At 44.3% G+C, this 15,950-nt stretch overlaps 1 long non-coding RNA gene across 1 annotated transcript; it reads right to left on the bottom strand.

The window, feature by feature from the left end:
* Positions 1-12,696: 12,696 nt before the first annotated feature.
* Positions 12,697-14,299, bottom strand: LOC125534359. The gene is made up of 6 exons (XR_007294460.1): positions 14,081-14,299; positions 13,830-14,009; positions 13,623-13,721; positions 13,307-13,547; positions 13,150-13,225; positions 12,697-13,054 (listed from the first exon to the last, which is right to left on the bottom strand). It is a non-coding gene; the product is annotated as an uncharacterized LOC125534359 (long non-coding RNA).
* Between the last annotated feature and the right edge of the window lie 1,651 nt (positions 14,300-15,950).

Below are 15,950 nucleotides of genomic sequence, written 5' to 3'. Positions count from 1 at the left end.
CCCCTCTCTCCTTGTCCTATTCGGACTAGGGGGGAGGGGCGCGCGGCCCAGCCCTGGCCGCCTCTCCTCTTCTTCCACCAAGGCCCACTAAGGCCCATATAGCTCCCGGGGGGGGGGGGGTTCCGGTAACCTCCCGGTACTCCGTTAAAATCCTGATTTCACCCGGAACACTTCCGATATCCAAACATAGGCTTCCAATATATCAATCTTTATGTCTCGACCATTTCGAGACTCCTCGTCATGTCCTTGATCTCATCCGGGACTCCGAACAACCTTCGGTACATCAAAACGTATAAACTCATAACATAACTGTCATCGAAACCTTAAGCGTGCGGACCCTACGGGTTCGAGAACAATGTAGACATGACCGAGACATGTCTCCGGTCAATAACCAATAGCGGGACCTGGATGCCCATATTGGCTCCTACATATTCTACGAAGATCTTTATCGGTCAGACCGCATAACAACATACGTTGTTCCTTTTGTCATCGGTATGTTACTTGCGCGAGATTCGATCGTCGGTATCCAATACCTAGTTCAATCTCGTTACCGGCAAGTCTCTTTACTCGTTCCGTAATACATCATCTCGCAACTAACTCATTAGTTGCATTGCTTGCAAGGCTTAAGTGATGTGCATTACCGAGAGGGCCCAGAGATACCTCTCCGACGATCGGAGTGACAAATCCTAATCTCGAAATACGTCAACCCAACATGTACCTTTGGAGACACCTGTAGAGCACCTTTATAATCACCCAGTTACGTTGTGACGTTTGGTAGCACACAAAGTGTTCCTCCGGCACACGGGAGTTACATAATCTCATACTCATAGGAACATGTATAAGTCATGAAGAAAGCAATAGCAACATACTAAACGATCGGGTGCTAAGCTAATGGAATGGGTCATGTCAATCAGATCATTCAACTAATGATGTGATCCCATTAATCAAATGACAACTCTTTGTCCATGGTTAGGAAACATAACCATCTTTGATTAACAAGCTAGTCAAGTAGAGGCATACTAGTGACACTCTGTTTGTCTATGTATTCACACATGTATTATGTTTCCGGTTAATACAATTCTAGCATGAATAATAAACCTTTATCATGATATAAGGAAATAAATAATAACTTTATTATTGCCTCTAGGGCATATTTCCTTCAGTCTCTCACTTGCACTAGAGTCAATAATCTAGATTACACAGTAATGATTCTAACACCCATGGAGCTTTGGTGCTGATCATGTTTTGCTCGTGGAAGAGGCTTAGTCAACGGGTCTGCTACATTCAGCTCCGTATGTATCTTGCAAATCTCTATGTCTCCCACCTGGACTAGATCCCGGATGGAATTGAAGCGTCTCTTGATGTGCTTGGTTCTTTTGTGAAATCTGGATTCCTTCGCTAAGGCAATTGCACTAGTATTGTCACAAAAGATTTTCATTGGACCCGATGCACTAGGTATGACACCTAGATCGGATATGAACTCCTTCATCCAGACTCCTTCGTTTGCTGCTTCCGAAGCAGCTATGTACTCCGCTTCACATGTAGATCCCGCCACGACGCTTTGTTTAGAACTGCACCAACTGACAGCTCCACCGTTTAATGTAAACACGTATCCGGTTTGCGATTTAGAATCGTCCGGATCAGTGTCAAAGCTTGCATCAACGTAACCGTTTACGATGAGCTCTTTGTCACCTCCATATACGAGAAACATATCCTTAGTCCTTTTCAGGTATTTCAGGATGTTCTTGACCGCTGTCCAGTGATCCACTCCTGGATTACTTTGGTACCTCCCTGCTAAACTTATAGCAAGGCACACATCAGGTCTGGTACACAACATTGCGTACATGATAGAGCCTATGGCTGAAGCATAGGGAACATCTTTCATTTTCTCTCTATCTTCTGCAGTGGTCGGGCATTGAGTCTGACTCAACTTCACACCTTGTAACACAGGCAAGAACTCTTTCTTTGCTTGATCCATTTTGAACTTCTTCAAAATCTTGTCAAGGTATGTGCTTTGTGAAAGTCCAATTAAGCGTCTTGATCTATCTTTATAGATCTTTATGCCTAATATGTATGCAGCTTCACCGAGGTCTTTCATTAAAAAACTCTTATTCAAGTATCCCTTTATGCTGTCCAGAAATTCTATATCATTTCCAATCAGTAATATGTCATCCACATATAATATCAGAAATGCTACAGAGCTCCCACTCACTTTCTTGTAAATACAGGCTTCTCCGAAAGTCTGTATAAAACCAAATGCTTTGATTACACTATCAAAGCGTTTATTCCAACTCCGAGAGGCTTGCACCAGTCCATAAATGGATCGCTGGAGCTTGCACACTTTGTTAGCTCCCTTTGGATCGACAAAACCTTCCGGTTGCATCATATACAACTCTTCTTCCAGAAATCCATTTAGGAATGCAATTTTGACATCCATCTGCCAAATTTCATAATCATAAAATGCGGCAATTGCTAACATGATTCGGACAGACTTAAGCATCGCTACGGGTGAGAAGGTCTCATCGTAGTCAACCCCTTGAACTTGTCGAAAACCTTTTGCGACAAGTCGAGCTTTGTAGACAGTAATATTACCGTCAGCGTCAGTCTTCTTCTTGAAGATCCATTTATTCTCAATTGCTTGCCGATCATCGGGCAAGTCAACCAAAGTCCACACTTTGTTCTCATACATGGATCCCATCTCAGATTTCATGGCTTCAAGCCATTTTGCGGAATCTGGGCTCACCATCGCTTCTTCATAGTTCGTAGGTTCATCATGATCTAGCAGCATGATTTCCAGAACAGGATTACGGTACCACTCTGGTGCGGATCTTACTCTGGTTGATCTACGAGGTTCAGTAGTATCTTGTCCTGAAGTTTCATGATCATTATCATTAGCTTCCTCACTAATTGGTGTAGGTGTCGCAGAAACAGTTTTCTGTGATGTACTACTTTCCAATAAGGGAGCAGGTACAGTTACCTCATCAAGTTCTACTTTCCTCCCACTTACATCTTTCGAGAGAAACTCCTTCTCCAGAAAGTTTCCGAATTTAGCAACAAAAGTCTTGCCTTCGGATCTGTGATAGAAGGTGTATCCAATAGTTTCCTTTGGATATCCTATGAAGACACATTTCTCCGATTTGGGTTCGAGCTTATCAGGTTGAAGCTTTTTCACATAAGCATCGCAGCCCCAAACTTTCAGAAACGACAACTTTGGTTTCTTGACAAACCATAGTTCATAAGGCGTCGTCTCAACGGATTTTGATGGTGCCCTATTTAACGTGAATGCGGCCGTCTCTAAAGCATAATCCCAAAACGATAGCGGTAAATCAGTAAGAGACATCATAGATCGCACCATATCTAGTAAAGTACGATTACAACGTTCGGATACACCATTACGCTGTGGTGTTCCGGGTGGCGTGAGTTGCGAAACTATTCCGCATTGTTTCAAATGTACACCAAACTCGTAACTCAAATATTCTCCTCCACGATCAGATCGTAGAAACTTTATTTTCTTGTTACGATGATTTTCAACTTCACTCTGAAATTCTTTGAACTTTTCAAATGTTTCAGACTTATATTTCATTAAGTAGATATACCCATATCTGCTTAAGTCATCTGTGAAGGTGAGAAAATAACGATATCCGCCACGAGCCTCAATATTCATCGGACCACATACATCTGTATGTATGATTTCCAACAAATCTGTTGCTCTCTCCATAGTGCTGGAGAACGGTGTTTTAGTCATCTTGCCCATGAGGCACGGTTCACAAGTACCAAGTGATTCATAATCAAGTGGTTCCAAAAGTCCATCAGTATGGAGTTTCTTCATGCGCTTTACACCGATATGACCTAAACGGCAGTGCCACAAATAAGTTGCACCATCATTATCAACTCTGCATCTTTTGGCTTCAACATTATGAATATGTGTGTCACTACTATCAAGATTCAATAAGAATAGACCACTCTTCAAGGGTGCATGACCATAAAAGATATTACTCATATAAATAGAACAACCATTATTCTCTGATTTAAATGAATAACCGTCTCGCATTAAACAAGATCCAGATATAATGTTCATGCTCAACGCTGGCACCAAATAACAATTATTTAGGTCTAATACTAATCCCGAAGGTAGATGTAGAGGTAGCATGCCGGCCGCGGTCACATCGACTTTGGCACCGTTTCCCACGTGCATCGTCACCTCGTCCTTAGCCAATCTTCGCTTAATCCGTAGTCCCTGTTTCGAGTTGCAAATATTAGCAACAGAACCAGTATCAAATACCCAGGTGCTACTGCGAGCATTAGTAAGGTACACATCAATAACATGTATATCACATATACCTTTGTTCACCTTGCCATCCTTCTTATCCACCAAATACTTGGGGCAGTTCCGCTTCCAGTGACCAGTCTGCTTGCAGTAGAAGCACTCAGTTTCAGGCTTAGGTCCAGACTTGGGTTTCTTCTCTTGAGCAGCAACTTGCTTGTTGTTCTTCTTGAAGTTCCCCTTCTTCTTCCCTTTGCCCGTTTTCTTGAAACTAGTGGTCTTGTTGACCATCAACACTTGATGCTCCTTTTTGATTTCTACCTCCGCAGCTTTCAGCATTGCGAAGAGCTCGGGAATAGTCTTATTCATTCCTTGCATATTATAGTTCATCACGAAGCTCTTGTAGCTTGGTGGCAGTGATTGGAGAATTCTGTCAATGACGCAATCATCTGGAAGATTAACTCCCATATGAATCAAGTGATTATTATACCCAGACATTTTGAGTATATGCTCACTGACAGAACTATTCTCCTCCATCTTGCAGCTATAGAACTTATTGGAGACTTCATATCTCTCAATTCGGGCATTTGCTTGAAATATTAACTTCAACTCCTGGAACATCTCATATGCTCCATGACGTTCAAAACGTCGTTGAAGTCCCGATTCTAAGCCGTAAAGCATGGCACACTGAACTATCGAGTAGTCATCAGCTTTGCTCTGCCAGACGTTCATAACATCTGGTGTTGCTCCAGCAGCAGGCCTGGCACCCAGCGGTGCTTCCAAGACGTAATTCTTCTGTGCAGCAATGAGGATAATCCTCAAGTTACGGACCCAGTCCGTGTAATTGCTACCATCATCTTTCAACTTTGCTTTCTCAAGGAACGCATTAAAATTCAACGGAACAACAGCACGGGCCATCTATCTACAATCAAACATACATAAGCAAGATACTATCAGGTACTAAGTTCATGATAAATTTAAGTTCAATTAATCAAATTACTTGAAGAACTCCCACTTAGATAGACATCCCTCTAATCCTCTAAGTGATCACGTGATCCAAATCAACTAAACCATATCCGATCATCACGTGAGATGGAGTAGTTTCATTGGTGAACATCACTATGTTGATCATATCTACTATATGATTCACGCTCGACCTTTCGGTCTCCGTGTTCCGAGGCCATATCTGCATATGCTTGGCTCGTCAAGTATAACCTGAGTATTCCGCGTGTGCAACTGTTTTGCACCCGTTGTATTTAAATGTAGAGCCTATCACACCCGATCATCACGTGGTGTCTCAGCACGAAGAACTTTCGCAACGGTGCATACTCAGGGAGAACACTTCTTGATAATTTAGTGAGAGATCATCTTATAATGCTACCGTCAATCAAAGCAAGATAAGATGCATAAAATATAAACATCACATGCAATCAATATAAGCATCAAAACCACAACGATAGTTTGTCAAGTTGGTGCTATTTTAACCTTCGCAAGGACCGGGCGTAGCCTCACTCAGTTCAACTAAAGTTGGAGAAACTGTCACCCGCAAGCCACCTATGTGCAAAGCACGTCGGGAGAACCGGTCTCGCGTAAGCGTACGCGTAATGTCGGTCCGGGCCGCTTCATCCAACAATACCGCCGAACCAAAGTATGACATGCTGGTAAGCAGTATGACTTATATCGCCCACAACTCACTTGTGTTCTACTCGTGCATATAACATCAACACATAAAACCAGGCTCTGATACCACTGTTGGGGAACGTAGTAATTTTAAAAAAATTCCTACGCACACGCAAGATCATGGTGATGCATAGCAACGAGAGGGGAGAGTGTGATCTACGTACCCTTGTAGATCGACAACGGAAGCGTTTGGTTGATGTAGTCGTACGTCTCCACGGCCCGACCGATCAAGCACCGAAACTACGGCACCTCCGAGTTCTAGCACACGTTCAGCTCGATGACGATCCCCGGACTCCGATCCAGCAAAGTGTCGGGGAAGAGTTCCGTCAGCACGACGGCGTGGTGACGATCTTGATGTACTACTGTCGCAGGGCTTCGCCTAAGCACCGCTACAATATTATCGAGGACTATGGTGGCAGGGGGCGCCGCACACGGCTAAGAATATGATCACGTGGATCAACTTGTGGTCTCTGGGGTGCCCCTGCCTCCGTATATAAAGGTTCAAGGGGGGAGGCCGGCCGGCCATCATAGGGCGCGCCAGGAGGAGTCCTACTCCCTCTGGGAGTAGGACTTCCCCAATCCTAGTTGGAATAGGATTCGCGAGGTGGAAAAGAGAGAGAGAGAAGGAGGGGGGCGCCGGCCCCCTCTCTCCTTGTCTATTCGGACTAGGGGGGAGGGGCGCGCGGCCCAGCCCTGGCCGCCTCTCCTCTTCTTCCACTAAGGCCCATTAAGGCCCATTTAGCTCCTGGGGGGTTCCGTTAACCTCCCGGTACTCCGGTAAAATCCCAATTTCACCCGGAACACTTCCAATATCCAAACATAGGCTTCCAATATATCAATCTTTATGTCTCGACCATTTCAAGACTCCTCGTCATGTCCGTGATCACATCCGGGACTCCGAAAAACCTTGGTACATCAAAAGTACTAAACTCATAATATAACTGTCATCGAAACCTTAAGCGTGCGGACCCTACGGGTTCGAGAACAATGTAGACATGACCGAGACATGTCTCCGGTCAATAACCAATAGCGGAACCTGGATGCCATATTGGCTCCTACATATTCTACGAAGATCTTTATCGGTCAGACCGCATAACAACATACGTTGTTCCCTTTGTCATCGGTATGTTACTTGCCCGAGATTCGATCGTCGGTATCCAATACCTAGTTCAATCTCGTTACCGGCAAGTCTCTTTACTCGTTCGTAATACATCATCTCGCAACTAACTCATTAGTTGCATTGCTTGCAAGGCTTAAGTGATGTGCATTACCGAGAGGGCCCAGAGATACCTCTCCGACGATCGGAGTGACAAATCCTAATCTCGAAATACGTCAACCCAACATGTACCTTTGGAGACACCTGTAGAGCACCTTTATAATCACCCAGTTACGTTGTGACGTTTGGTAGCACACAAAGTGTTCCTCCGGCACACGGGAGTTACATAATCTCATAGTCATAGGAACATGTATAAGTCATGAAGAAAGCAATAGCAACATACTAAACGATCGGGTGCTAAGCTAATGGAATGGGTCATGTCAATCAGATCATTCAACTAATGATGTGATCTCGTTAATCAAATAACAACTCTTTTGTTCATGGTTAGAAACATAACCATCTTTGATTAACGAGCTAGTCAAGTAGAGGCATACTAGTGACACTCTGTTTGTCTATGTATTCACACATGTATTATGTTTCCGGTTAATACAATTCTAGCATGAATAATAAACATTTATCATGAAATAAGGAAATAAATAATAACTGCCTCTAGGGCATATTTCCTTCACGATATGTATCCCGAAGTTCACACCCTTGCGGATGCTAATCTCCGTTTGGAGCGGTGTGGAGGCACAATGCTCCCCAAGAAGCCACTAGGGCCACCGTAATCTCCTCACGCCCTCGCACAATGCAAGATGCCGTGATTCCACTAAGGGACCCTTGAGGGCGGTCACCGAACCCGTACAAATGGCAACCCTTGGGGGCGGTCACCGAACCCGTACACTTTGGCAACCCTTGGGGGCGGTCACCGGTACCCGTCAAATTGCTCGGGGCGATCTCCACAACCTAATTGGAGACCCCGACGCTTGCCCGGAGCTTTACACCACAATGATTGAGCTCCGAACAACACCAACCGTCTAGGGCGCCAAGGCACCCAAGAGGAACAAGCTCTAGGGTGCCCAAACACCCAAGAGTAATAAGCTTCTCAAACTTCACTTCCACGTATCACCGTGGAGAACTCAAACCGATGCACCAAATGCAATGGCAAGGGCACACAAGTGCCCAAGTCCTTCTCTCTCAAATCCCACCGAAGCAACTAATGCTAGGGAGGAAAATGAGAGGAAGAACAAGAAGGAGAACACCAAGAACTCCAAGATCTAGATCCAAGGGGTTCCCCTCACATAGAGGAGAAAGTGATTGGTGGAAATGTGGATCTAGATCTCCTCTCTCTTTTCCCTCAAAAACTAGCAAGAAACCATGGAGGGATTGAGAGTTAGCAAGCTCGAAGAAGGTCAACAATGGGGGAAGAACACGAGCTCAAAGGATAAGGTTCATTGGGGAAGAAGACCCCCTTTTATAGGAGGGGGAAAAATCCAACCGTTATGTGCTCAGCCCGCACACGAGCGGTACTACTGCTCGGGCGGAAGAAGCAGGGAAGAGGAGCAACAAAACATGAACCTTGAGGCGGTAGTACCGCATATAAGCGGTACTACCGCTCACCCCAGCGGTACTACCGCTGGAGGAGCAGAACACGGGACCAAAAGAGGCAGGCAGAGCAGAGTATGGAGGCAGTGAAGCAGAAACGGTACTACCACCCGACCGGAGCGGTACTACCGCTTAGGCGGTACTACCGTGCCTTACTGCCGTGCAACTACTGCTAAAACCGACACGAAAAGAGCAGGACCCAAAAACGAGGCGGTAGAAGAGCGGCACTGCAGCGGTACTATGGCTGAGATCTCCAAGCGGTACTACGCTTGGGCTCGCGGTACTACCGTTGGGACCAAACAAAAGCCACTCTCAAGAAAAACAAGAACTGCCATAACTTCTGCATATGAGCTCCGAATTGAGCAAACTCAAGCTTGTTGGAAACAAGATGACGAGTAGCATCAAAACAGCGAAGGCAGGGGAGGTATGCCTAACAAATGGAGGGGGTGAGACCTCCAACAGTGAAGAACGAGCATAACCTCCAACATCGAAAACATCATAGAAGATGCATGTGAACTCCGTTTTCGATGAACTCGAGCTTGTCATCAAGATGACCATAAGCTCTAAGACTCACAAAGAGAACCAAATAAGAACCAAGAAAGATGATGCAAGGATGCAATGGTTTGATCTCTCAACGAACGATACGATCAAGCTACTCATCGAGAGCCCCCCCTTGATAGTACGGCAATCGATCCTATAACCCGGTCTCCCAACTACCATCGTGAGACCGGTAAAATAGAAACCCTATCAAGGGCAAACCTTTTCCTTGCACATGGTCCACTTGAGCTAGATGATGACGATCTTGACTCCCTCAAGTTGGACCACCTTTCTTGATTGTGTTGACTCGATGAAGACTAGTTGATTGCTCCCCCATACTCCACTATGGGTGAGCCACTCTTCCGCACATCTTCACAAGTCCATTGTCACCACAAAGGACGACAAGCTTCAAGCATTTGATCTCTTCGTGATGCTCCACTTGAACTTGCACACCGCAACATTTCTTGATTGTGTTGACTTGATGAAGACTAGTTGATTGCTCCCCCATACTCCACTATGGGTGAGCCACTCTTCCGCACATCTTCACAAGTCCATTGTCACCACAAAGGACAGAAAGCTTCAAGCATTTGATCTCTTCGTGATGCTCCACTTGAACTTGCACACCGCAATCTAACCCCACAAAGAACCCTCACGAAGACCATGGGTTAGTACACAAAGCGTAATTGACAATGCTTATCGTACCATGGGATCACTTGATCCCTCTCGGTACATCTTCTACGCTTTATGGGTTGATCAACTTGATTCACTCTTTGACTTAGTCTTGATCAACCTCTCACAAGACCAATCTTTAGGTAATTCCTTGAATAGCACCTTGGTCGACACAAACTCTCCTTGAAACCAACACATGTACTCCAAGAAAAGCCTATGGACAAAACATTCAAATATAACTCAAGGCAACCATTAGTCCATAGAGATTGTCATCAATTACCAAAACCAAACATGGGGGCACCGCATATTCTTTCAGCCGGTGTGTCCAAGACGGCGTCTTCCTCGAACTGGATCGAGTCCTGCCACCCACTTGTCACTTCCTCTTAGGCGATAAGAGTGGATGGTGCGTCGACAAGTGGAGCTCTGCGGAAGTTGGTGTTCTTTAGAGGTCTCCGACGTCGGTCGAGACGCGGTGTTGAGTTTCGATTAGGATAGACCCTTTGTGTTGTAGCTTGCTTTGCGGTGTTGTTATTATATGTGATTATTATATGGGTGCTGATATATATATATATATATATCAAGGTTGGAAAAAGCGGTAGGCGTAAGCGAGGCGATTAGCCTTCGCCTAGTGCCTAGGCGATGCCTAAGAGCCCTAGGCGCGGCCTAGGCGGTAATATTTTTTTACTCGTAGTGTATTTGTGATTATTATATGGGTGTTGATATTAGTTTAGGCCATATAAATAAGTTAATTACCGTCCACTGCCATTGGAATATAACCTGTTTGGCATATCAGTACAGTATGTGGCATGATTTCTTGCTTGGGTGGGCAATTCCTTGCTTGCCCTGCCTAGACCTTCCATTTATGCCCTAGGCGAGGCGTTTGGCCATTGCCTAGCGCCTAGGCGTGCCTAAGCGCCTCCTAGGCACTGCCTTTTCCAACATATATATATATATATATATATAGAGAGAGAGAGAGAACGGCTTTCCTACCATCACTAGCAGCAGAGAGTGTTATCGGAACCCTTGGTTTGCATCGAGATCCGAACTTTAGGATGGATAAGGTTCTGAATTATTGCATTATTGGAGATCGGATTTACATAAGAGGAAAGCATGTGGGGGTCTTTACCAGGCTGTGGATGGAAATGGCAACCTATAACCTGTCATGGCATATTTATACGCGGAATGGGGGCAGATGCTTTTCGGCATTGGTCAGAGAGCTTCGCTATTTTGAGAAGACCTACTGTCTAGATTTTGTTGCTTAGCTAGCAGTCAAAGGTTCCACACATGACGGTCTATTTTTAGTATGTTTTAGTGTGAAAGGTACCGTTCATCTAATGCATATGCTAGCAAGAGTTCCGCACCTTCTTAGTATCCTATAGTGGAAGGGACTTCATTTTTTTGCTAACAAAGTACTCCCTCCGTTCCTAAATGCAAGTCTTTTTAGACATTTCAAATAAACTACAACATACGCATGTATGTAGACATATTTTAGAGTGTAGATTCACTTATTTTACTCCGTATGTAGTCACTTGTTTAAATCTCCAAAAAGACTTATATTTGGGAACGAAGGGAGTACTAGCAAAAGTTGCTTGAACTATTTAATTATGTTTCAAAAGAAAGTATCTTCCTTGGTCTAATCTCATAAAAAATCGTTCCTTCCAGGTCAGTGTAGGCCGAGTTCATGCGTTCCATGGACACTGCTAAGTATATTTTTCACTGAATAATGTTCACGTTCTTGCTATTATGATCGTTGGCACATTTAAATTATCTGCTGATTATTTTTCTCAATCACAGGAATGGTGATTATATCGTTCTGAATGGAGGTATCAGGGGTGGTACTCATGACATGCACATACGCGTATACTCCGTCAGGTACGGTTCTTTTAGTATGTTGTGACCACTTATGTAGTAATTCGCTGAAAATGTAGTTCATTCAGCTGGCCATGTGTAATGAAAATGATATTGCAGCATCGTCACCAACTACAATGACATCACGCACCACTTCCTTTCTTGCATCTACGTTCACTTGGATCTGAGAAAGCAGGCGAGCGTGCTTAAATGTATTGTCAAGATCGTCATGTTTGAAATCCGTATGTATCTACATAATGTATTCTATCATTTTTATTCAGGCTAGGCTACGTCAAGCAGATAGGGATCAGCAAGAGGCTGCTTCAGTGGTTCCACAGGAGTGTATTTCACTACATAACAGAGGCAACTCGCTGTTTGACTCTGTACTTCGGGTATTCTATCACCCCGGGATAATGTAATTGACACAACAGCCATGGGGATCCACTAATATACATATTGATATATTTTTTGTTTTGTTATCTCACCGTTTGGTTTGTAACAGAGAGCTTGAAAACGGCGCGTCATTTTCTTTGATAAGGTCTGAAATTGGTGTCGACGAAGATCAACTTAGGTAAGTACCTAGTTATGTTAACATCTTGTGCCGTCTATGTACCACTACAATGTCATGACATCTGAAAATCACATTCTTTCTAGGGCTGTCATCGGAGCTCATGTGGCTACTGGGAATCTCTTCACCACCATCGACCAAGATCACTCCAAGTGCTCATTCAACAGCTAGTGCTCCTATCCATCATGGAGTGAGAATCTTTCCATGAAACAAGGTTCAATCTATCAATTTGTATTTTGTTCATTTATCTTAAGCCATTTTCTGACTGATGTGATGGATGTAACTTATATTGGGCAGATCATGTACTTTTTACATTTATGCTCTTGTTGCCGTTTTGTTCCTCCTGTTATTTAGTACACAGTGTTCAGTAGTTATGCATAATCTTAGACTATATAAGAAATATGTAGAGGCTGGTCCCAAAAGTCATTTCAAAAAATTTAAATGGTTCTTCATACGGTCTGGAAGTCTTAAATAAAATCAGCTCCTAGTGATGTGACAAGCACATTACAATTCCTTAGTCTAGAAATATAAAAGACATAAACGTTGATGGTGAATAAAGATACAGTGTGTGCCATCTAGGATCTCCTTGATTGCACGAATTATTTCTGGTAGTTCAGATATCATCATCGCTTTCATGTTATGCTATATTAAATCAAACAGTTGCTTCCTCTCTTCAAGGTTCATTCTGGCATAACTTGAATTTAGCAGGTAGCTGTCCCATGTTACTGTCTAACCCAAGAACTTCATAGAGAAGCATCATCCGATATTGGTCGATTTCATCCCCTAGCTGCATTTTTTCAATAAATACCGTTGATGAGTGGACTTATTCATACCACAAAGAACAAAGATATTGTTCTGCCTTTTTTTCTTCTGAAAACTTACAGGCGATAGAGTCCTCTGTAATTTCGTACCCATCCACTACCTTGCGAAGTGAAGTGCTACTACACGGCTAGAAGCCCTGCATTGATTTATTGTTTGTAAGATAACTGTTTTTTTACAAAAGAGACTGAAACAACTACTAGGGCGCGTTAGAAATGACCTGCTGCAGACCCAAGGTCCAGTTGTCAGTTTGGGGAACCAATTCTACCATCCTTTTGTCTTTGGTGCCCGTCCATCGAAGAACTCTGCAATACAATCCATTAGTGCGCGGCTAACTTTTATGCTCACTAGAGTACTAGTCTGTCTCCGTTGTTTATCATCGGGTCGAGGATTGTTGTCCTCCTTGGGAAGTCCAAAATGCATGTGGACCAGGAATGATTGTGTGCCACTGGTAATACTATCTGAAAAATGTTTGTGACAATGGTCAGAACAGGTCATACTTCCTTGTCTGTATAATAATGTTTAGAGAGAGATACCATTGGACATCTTTTGACGTCGTGTGTGATATGACTGCCAACAAAAATGTTCCTTATGTATTTGTGGTGAATAAATCCACCTCCGCGCAACACATGGCTCTGAAAAGGGTTAAATTGTCAGGAACAGAGTTATTAGTGATAAGAGTTCGGGCAAAACGTATCTGAAAAACGATACAGAACTGCAGATACTGGTATTGAGATGATTACCTCTGCCGTCTTATCCATCCATCGTTTCCCGGCATGGTCGGCGTAACTAGTTTGCTGTCGTTCTGTCTTCAACAAGATCCACGTCGATTGATGGGTGATCTGAAGGTATCTGGCTATTGGTTCTAGCGGAGATGGGATCCATGGGTACTTCACCTGTTGCCACATCTACCGCCGAGAACTCTGTACACAATTATCGCAAATTTTTAGATGACATGAAAACTGACACATTAAGCTGCAGCTGAAAAACTCACTTGGGTGGTCGACGAAATCCTCGCGCTGCGCTGCACCGCCGTTCTCCATTTTTCCAACCCTGACGCTGCTCATCTTAGCTGAGATGAAGGGCAGCTCTGTCTCTCTCGCTTTGGTGTGGGCGGCTCAGAGAAGAAGATGGTATGGTCACGGCTCAGGGGTGCTCTTCACTTCCTACAACCACGGCAGTTGGCAGTCTTTTGTCCATGGTTTGGTCACGGGGGCTCTTCACATCCTGCAATCACGGCAGTCTTTTGTCCATGGTTTGGTCACGGGGGCTCTTCACATCCTGCAATCACGGCAGTCTTTTGTCCATGGTTTGGTCACGGGTGCTGTTCACAGAGTTAATACCACTATTGGTACATAAACTTGTAGGGGTGGGAACAGTTTCATACACAAACTAAAAAACCCCACAAAACTAGTCCTCCAACTTGACTGCTGTAACAAATTCATACAAAGCCAGCCCGAACTGCACACGTGGCGCGCCAGGTAGGCTTTGTCGGGCCCGATGCGTGTTTTTACAAAAAAAACCTCGCGCTTTAGCAATTTCGCAGAGCAGTCCATACCATACCTCCGACAGAAAACCCCCTGGTCGTCGGGCCCGATGCAAACCCCTTCCAAAACCTTTCCCTTCTCTTTCGCCCGTCCCCTGTTCCTCCTCATCTGCTCCTGCTCCTGCGAGGCGACGCCGCCGTCGGCCTCATCGGCGCCATGGAGCCGCGGCGTAGGGAACCCGGCGAGTGGCCTCCCTGAATACGGTAAGCACTCCTCTGCCTCCTCTGCCTTCTCCTCTGCTTCCTCTGTTCCTGCCGGCGGAGTGGTTAGGTTTATTAGGCCGATCATGCCGATGTAGTGTGAATTTTGGGTCGATCTGCTCACTAGGGTTGGTTGTGTGCGTCCCCAGGGTTCGTAGGGGAAGTACTTTCCATGAGCTTGTCTAGGGTTTCTTGATGCTGATTTGGGGAATTCAGGGGGGTCAATCAAGGGCAATGTGAGGGGATTTGACCTAGGGTTTTGGGTAGCATACAGGGAAAGGGGGGTCCTTTAGGTTAGAGAGGAAAGGGGTCATGTGTTGATGTGATTTTATTGTTCAGATATTCAGAGATTATATGCTATTGTTGCACTAAACTGTAAATTCACTGTAAAGTGTGATGAAAGGGTGGTCTTTCAGTCGATATTTCAGTGAAAAAATGCTTACTTTCTCTGTTTGGCAAAAGTACAAGCTTTTTTGAGATGAAAGTCAGCATTTTTACTATTGTTTTGTGATGAAAGGGTGGTCTTTTAGTTGATATTCAGTACATATTTCTGTTTGAAAATCATGTACAGATTCAGTTAGAGTTTGAGCACTGTACTTTGTCAGTTGAAACTATGATTCAGTTATAGTTGAATGTGTTGTGCACTAAAAATTTAATGTGTCAATTATTGCAGTGACAAATGGAGAAGCTAGCCAGTTTTCTTCAGTGGAGTTTGAGCACAATGGGATTTTGTTGGGGGAATGCATAGGAAGAGAAATGAAGTTCTCTTACATTGGGTGCAGTCATCAAGCTTTTGACTACTGTCATTCAGACACATGGTCACTGGGGATGATCAAGTATTGCTTGGCAAGGATGGACTATGACCCTACAGACCCTCAAATCAAGGTGTATTGGATTTTGCCAGATAAAGACTATGGTGATGGCCTACTTTGTGTGGACAATCCAGATGTTATAGCTGCTATGGTGAGGTCCAGCAGAGAAGCGAAGACATTGGATTTGTTAGTTGATGAGGAGAACAAGATTCAGACCTTATATCCTAAAATCATACTAAAAGGATGCCCAACTGCAGATGGAAATGAGGATGAAGAAGAAGGAGAGGATGCAGATCATGATGCAG

This window comes from Triticum urartu, chromosome 2 (genome assembly GCF_003073215.2).
Source record: "Triticum urartu cultivar G1812 chromosome 2, Tu2.1, whole genome shotgun sequence".
In the NCBI taxonomy this organism is placed as follows: Eukaryota; Viridiplantae; Streptophyta; class Magnoliopsida; order Poales; family Poaceae; genus Triticum; species Triticum urartu.
Note: the sequence above shows the minus strand (reverse complement) of the source record. Positions and strands in the feature narration are given on the sequence as shown.